Source organism: Larus michahellis, chromosome 1, assembly GCF_964199755.1.
Source record: "Larus michahellis chromosome 1, bLarMic1.1, whole genome shotgun sequence".
In the NCBI taxonomy this organism is placed as follows: Eukaryota; Metazoa; Chordata; class Aves; order Charadriiformes; family Laridae; genus Larus; species Larus michahellis.
Window position 1 is genome coordinate 98,076,084 of NC_133896.1, and position 7,139 is coordinate 98,083,222.

The following is a 7,139-nucleotide window of genomic DNA, read 5'->3' on the forward strand; positions in this document are numbered from 1 at the left end:
TGGTGAGCAGTAAATTCCCAAAGGGAAACTTGCTTATCTCCATCTGAGATGTGCTGTCTCACTTGGCTGCTGGAATGCATTATTCTGTAATGGTGCCTTTCATGTAATCACCTGCACAGACATATTGGACCGTGATGTTAACAATGTTATTTTCTTTTAATTAATGAGTTTTGTGCACCCTGACACTTGGAAGTGTTCCAGATACAGCATTTGCCAGAGAACAATGGCCTTGGTATGCAAGCAGCGTGTCACACAGATACAGAGCATTATTGCACTTGGAAAGGCTGTACATAGGTGCAGTTGGGTAATTTCCTTTCCTTCCACTCTTTAAAACAATTATTCTTGCCCCTGCACATCTGACAACTGCAGTCTACATTACAAAAACCCTTTAAACAACAGGATAGAGGAATATTATTTCCATCTTGCCCATAAGAAAATCAAAGCACATAAAAGCCAGGTGACTTGTCTAATATAATGCCATCTGGCTTTTATTTTGTTGATGTAGAAGTGCATGGTTAGTGGAATTTGAGTGTCTAACTATTTTAGTTATTTTTTCAAAGTTGGGGGAAAATATATATGAAGTAGAGTTTCCTGGGGTAGGTTGCCAGAGCTTGCAGTCATGCAATTTGGACCACAATCTTCAATATATCTGGAGATGAGCAGTTCAGCTCACTTCAACAGAAAATTTTGCAACTTATATGTTTATTGTTGTTATTATTATCATCAATTCATTGGTAAAATCCCCAGCCTAGGGAATAACAACATGGAAATCCTCAGCTTCAGGAGGAAAAATGAGGAATTTTTTAAAACTTCATTGTTGGAAAAGACTTATTTCATGTTTTGGAAAATGGAAACTTCACTAGAAAATGGGAAGTGAATCAGCCATTTCTAGAACTTGACAATGTTGAGTCCTGGGTTCCTCATGGTCCAGTATATCATGATGGGATCATATTTTCAGCTGAAGACTTTATAAAGGCAATACAGCTCATGGGGCAGCTGTGGAATATACCTTGGTTTATAGGAGTTTCATTTGGGAACCAGTAATCTCAACCATACTGGATTAGCTGGTAAAATGGGATAACTTTGGTGAAGAGCTGTCATTCAGAGCTGATCATATAAACTGACAATACTCTTTGCTGCTAATAGACTTTCCTGAACAAGTGCATTTTAAGCTCTTCCAGCAAAAGATGCAAATATCCCCAAAAGCCACTTTCCTAATGCTTGAGAAGATTTGCTTCTTTGGTCTTAAAACAAGACTCAGTCTCGCTAGAGTGCGAGCTGGTGATGACACTGATTTTTTTTTTTTTTTGAAGCTGCTAAGTGGCCCGACCCTTTCAGTTGTAAGCTTGCATGACAGAATCAATCACAAAGACAAATTTCCTTACTTAATGGCTGTCAGTTGCAGCATTTCATCACAGGGAAAAAAACCCAAACATTGTATGCAGGATGAGGAAAAAATAAACAAAACGCTGTCAGGTAGCCTTTAAATGCTGATTGCATAATGAGTTTTCCTATGAGCGTCAAAAATATGACATGGTTTCTTCTTGAACTAGTGTTCCCAAATACTGCTAATTTACTTCTTGAGCAGATAGGCTATGTACGTTGCAGAAGATGTAGCTGATAAAATAACAATCTTTGTCCCTCTGTCAGCCAAATGAAAATTGCTAAAAAAATAACTCCTTTGTTCCAGGAGCTTATTTTGGGTTTGACACTGCCATCTTTATGACACTACGTGCTATATAAAATACCACCCTGCAAATATAAAGTTGGCAGGTTCAGAATCCATGGGATAAACTACCTCCTACTCTAGCCAAGTCTTGGCTTTGGCTTGCAGGAAGTGCCACCTCTCTAAAAGTAATTTAAGATGCGTTATAGGTCTTCTGATGGAGTGGCTCAAATAGTTGACAGTATGATAGTCAAAGTTATCTAGCATTACCTAATGATAAATTTGACACGTCTCCCTTTATCACCTAGAGCTGTCTCTCCAGATTCAGTTCTTAATATCTTTGACACATCAGTTCTAATTGTTTGTTGTTTTTTTCTTTTTTTATATATTGTCAGAAACTGAAGAAATTCAGGAATTACTCAGTGAACCATTGCCAGGAATAAAGAAAAGTTACAAACTTTCCTTTCAGTTGGCAATAAAAAACCAATAGGATTTGATGACAGAGACAGTGGTTATTTAGAGAATTGTTCCAGGCAGATGTGATGTGGATAAAATTTATACTTAAGAATGTTGTGTCAGAGCTCTTGATTTTTCGAAAGGACATCTAGACTATTGTTAATATATGAACCCAACAGATCTGCGTAGGCTCTGGTGAAGCTTGGAAGGATGGACATTACCTTTGGGCAAGGAGTTGCCAAGCTATAGTAAGAATCATAAAGTTATCATTTGGGTTGGATGGGACCTCCAGCCTGCTCAAAACAGGTCTAACCAGACCAGGCTGCTCCAGGCCATGTCCAGGCAAGCCCAGAACATCTCCAAAGATGGAGATTGCACACCTCCTCTGGGCAGCCTGTGCCAGTGTTTGACAACCCTCTTGGTAATTTTTTTTTCCCTAATATGTAACTGGAATGTCCCATGTTTCAACTTGTGTCCTTTGCCTTTTTTGCTATCACCATGCACCTTCAAGAGGAGTCTAGCTCTGTCTTTTTGGTGTCTTTCAGTTAGGTAGTTGTAGACAGCAGTAAGGTCATCCTCAGCCTTCTCCTCTCCAAGCTGGCTACCAGCCTCATCTCACGTGTCGTGTTCTCCAGCTCCTGACTGGAGAGCCAGGTCTTGGTGGCCAGTGGCTAAACACTATGAACTGAACCTTTTGTCTTTTTCTGTTCAATAGTGTCTGTTTCATTTAAGCCAAGGGAATAGTGTGCCTCTGAAAAGTGTTTTTGGCTGTTCAGTTGAGCATTTTAGTGTTGGTTTATAGCATACCCAGGTGGGATACTCTGTTAATCATTAACTGGCTGGTGAGAAACAGTGGTAGTAGGGAACACCTATTGCTGTGAGTCTGAAGGTGGCTTTTCCCATGAACATTGACCTTTAACTGTAATTGTGGCTACCAGGAATAATCACCAAAAGTACTGCTTCCTGGAAGTAAGCACTATGCTTGGCCTAATCCTCCCAAACTATTTTATGTTCACTTGTGTCCTTACACAGATGGAAACCAGAGGCACTGGTGCCTAAGCGTCACACCAAGGTGTTTTGTGAGTGGAATCCAGTAGTTCTCTCCCAGCCAACAAGATGGAAAGAAAAAACAGTGTAAAGTTTGATAAAGGGAGTAGATTTTGTATTGCTGGGCTTTGGAACACAGTGCCACAGCTTAATACTAAGAATGAGAGCGTAGCCTGTACTTGCATTTATAACAATAAGAATATTCCCTGATCAGATGAGCACATACAAAAGGTAGAAATTCTTTTTTTCTCACGCTGATGCCTAATAAGTATGTTCCCAGTCTGAGAGAAACTCTGTGAGGTGGCCCTTGCAAGTTGTGCTGCAGTGAACTGCTCTGATATTCAATTAAAACATGAGTCATTGGCATTTTTGGAGGCTGGCTATCGAAGAGGGCCACGTGCCCCTGCATCAGCAGTTTTCCTACGTGGAAGGGCTTCATCACCCAGGCTGTGGTGACCTGTGCTTCATAATTTAATAATTTCTACCTCCTCTTACAAGTTTACTAATTTTGAGGCATAGTGCGCTAAGAAGAGATAGCAAACAGAGACGGCTTCTTACTGGTCGTTTCAGAAGTTAATTCTTGAGGTTTAAATAAGGTGCCCAACCTGTCTTTGGGCACCAGAGCGTGCTCCTGTATTTGCAAAGAAGTGGCTCTCTCCGGAGATGTGTTCCAGAGAGTCTGTTGCATGTTCTTTATTTGCATGGGATTCTTTAATAGTTATTGAAGACCTTAATTATTACCTTAATTTTTTTTTTTTAAAAATCACACTTTTTCTGCAGGATATTCTAACACACTTGGAAAGAGAGCCACATATAAGAGAGGTCTACACATGGGAAGGGAGGAGATGTGGGCATGCATGCTTGTGGCTGTGTGCCTGTTCTTCCATATGACCACATGCACATTTAAGTATGATCCTTCACTTAGTATCCCTGCTAATTTTATTCTTTATATATATTCTTTCTCTTACTGTAGTATCTAGGAGCAGGACTGTATTATGCTGTATGTTTTCTAGTTACATAGTAGCAATGCTGTCCTCACCCTGTCTGATGTTCTCTGTTTTGACACGCTCTTTGATAACCATGGCCTCTAAGTCTGAACATCCCCAAATCACTGGGGAGGAGGAGGAGGGGAACTGTGGTCTGGGTCCAATCCTTGCAGCTACTGATGTTCTGGACTAGCAGCGGTTCCTGGTGGCGACTGCGGAGGCCACAGGCTGGGCAGCGTTAGCAGCCCTGTTCTGACTCTTTACATGGGTGTCTTGTTCCTGTGCTGCAAGGAAGGGTCTCCAGAAGCAGGAAATGAGGATGAACTAACTGAGCTGCCTCTGGCGTGTTTTTGGCAAAACTAAGGGGGATTTATAATGCTTAAATAGCATGGATGATTTAGCTATTAAATCTTGCTCTCCTTCTGTGAAAGGAATGATGATGATTATTCCCATTTTACAAATGGATAAAGTGGTAAATACGACCTCCTTTTTCTAAAAGTGCTGAACATCAAATGCAGTAATGCAGGGGGCAGCTGTGAAGGTGGAACTAAGCAACTTCACCAAAACTGTGTATGGGACTGGAATCTCTTAGTCACTGTCTGCATCCAGCAGAGACCTTCGCATCTCTGGGGAATAACATAGCGTGCTCAAAACTGTGATGACAAAAGTCCCATGCTCTGGGAGAGAAATAAATCTTTGAATTGTAGAACAAATCTTCATAAGATGAACCTGTAAAAGCCTGTTAGGATTGGCAGAGTTTAAGAACATGATTATACTTACGTACTTCGGTTCCTCTACCCCACAGAAGTTTTTACTTTTTGACAACTTTACTAATAGGAAGTTGCTGAACAGTTTTTATCATGAGAACTTCTGCTCACATGTAACTTGTCATTAGCCTGACTTCAAAATAAAGGATATATGCCCATGACATCTGTACTAGCTGAAATCTGGATCTAGTCCAACTATCTGAAAATTAATATTCGACACAATCTGAGAAAAAATAGTATTTTAACATCAACATTTTGTTAAACAGTAATACAGACAAAATACTTGCTTGAAGTGTTTACAGTGGTGAAATAAGAAATGTGTCGGCAGAGTTTTATGTCTGCTTCATAGGATCATAAATTGTTACTTGACTGTTATAAACTCTGTTCAAGGTAGATGCAGCATGTGTGGTCTTTACAACATTCGCACAAACTCCTGGGCGCTAATGCTTGCAGTATCGACTGGCTGAAAAACCCTCTTTCTCTTATCTGTGATTCCAAGGCAACCAACCGGTTCTTGTTAAAAATGCTTTTCAGAAGATTATTATGATCTGAGATAATCTGAAGATGCTGTAGGCACTATACTACTTTGAAGGGCTGTTGACAGCTTGGTTCAGGATTTGTAGGTGTTTTCTTTCAAACTTCTACTTTCAGCTCCTCATAACTTTCTCAAATTTTAATCATTCTGCTTGAAATATTCCAGACAGATTCTACTGGAGATTGAAAATTTAATGGAAGACTTGAATAAGAATGTTTGGGGAAAAAAATTGAAAACATTTCATAATCCAAATTAAAAAAAAATAATAAAATTCAGTGTTCCTCTGAAGAGCTTTAGATCTGAAAAGGTTGGAAATTGAGAGCTGAAATTTTGCCAGAGGAACACTCTCTATAAAAGGAAACTACCTTTGAGTATTGCCATCAACTTTATTGTTGGGACAAGTTTTGAGCCTTTCAAAAATGTTTTTCCTGTAAGCACATTATAGGTTGAATTGTGTAATGGGATGTGCACAGCTCAATGTATGTATACCCCTGTTTCCTTTTCTGGGATCACATGCAGACCTAACCTCATAGTTCAAAGTCAGAGACCCAGCATTCAGCAGCTGACCATGGCAGCATTAGTTCTGCCACTATTGACTGATTAGGTGCAAAGCACCTAAACTTTATGCTCAGATGTAATTATGTGAGATGACTTGTGTTACAAATGCTGTTCTGAGTCAGGGAACAGCTCTGCTTTTGCTAAAATCACTGTCAGACTCTTCTTCAATTAGTGGAGGCAGATAGGCACGTGCTGAGCAGTACTGACTACTCTTAGAGGAATTACCTGTGATCATGTAATTAAGATTACAATAATATAGCTTATGATCTGCAGCTTTATAAAGCATATCTTGTAGCATGCATCAAATGGTCACATAATCCCTTAAAGGCAAGGCTTATCTGGTGTTTTAAAACTAAACCTGTCTTCACAGACCAGTAAACAGCAGTATGGCATCCTTCATGTGTTTTAGAGAAGTTATCTTCCATAATTAGAAAAATAACATGAATCCTGGAACTAAGTACTTAACTATAACATGTAATTGCAGAGGACTGAAGTTAATAGTTGAGGATTTGAATTCTGGATTCTCTTATATAAGAGACTGGGGAAAAAAAGGAATAGGTTACACTAATCATGCCTACACGCTTTGTAGGAAGCTTGCAGAATTTACATAATCTAGTAGTAAAAGAAGATTTCTTGCTTAGTAAACTGACAGAACAGCCAGGTAATTTCGCTGATGTGAGGTGGGATTGCAGATTTCTAAATCTGAGAAGAAAAATTCAACCTTCAGCTTTCTAGAGCTGTGTTCATCATGACCCCTGTGGAGATGATTTCCTCAACGGAGATCCCCATCCACAAGGAAGATTGACTTGGTTAGTGCTACAGAGACAGAAGTATCCCCATGTTACTTGGCAACAGGTGGTCCAGGCAGCAATAACCATATGAACGTATATAGTCCAAAAGGCATCTCTAGAAGCCTAGGTACCAATAACGTTAGGATTCAGATAACTGCGGATCTAAAAGAAGTAGCACCTATTTGCAGCAGGGAAAATATAAATGTAAAAATGTAAGTGTCTGACTCAGTAGATTTCCAAAGACGATAAAGAATTTTAATAATTTAACCAATACTTAATTAGTTTGAAATAGTTGTGTAGAATTTGTGTGAAATTTTCAATAGGCAGGATTTG

At 39.4% G+C, this 7,139-nt stretch overlaps 1 protein-coding gene across 2 annotated transcripts in view; it reads left to right on the forward strand.

The window, feature by feature from the left end:
* NME7 (NME/NM23 family member 7) overlaps positions 1-7,139 on the forward strand; it is a 93,260-nt gene that overhangs the window by 3,175 nt on the left and 82,946 nt on the right. The window lies entirely within an intron of this gene.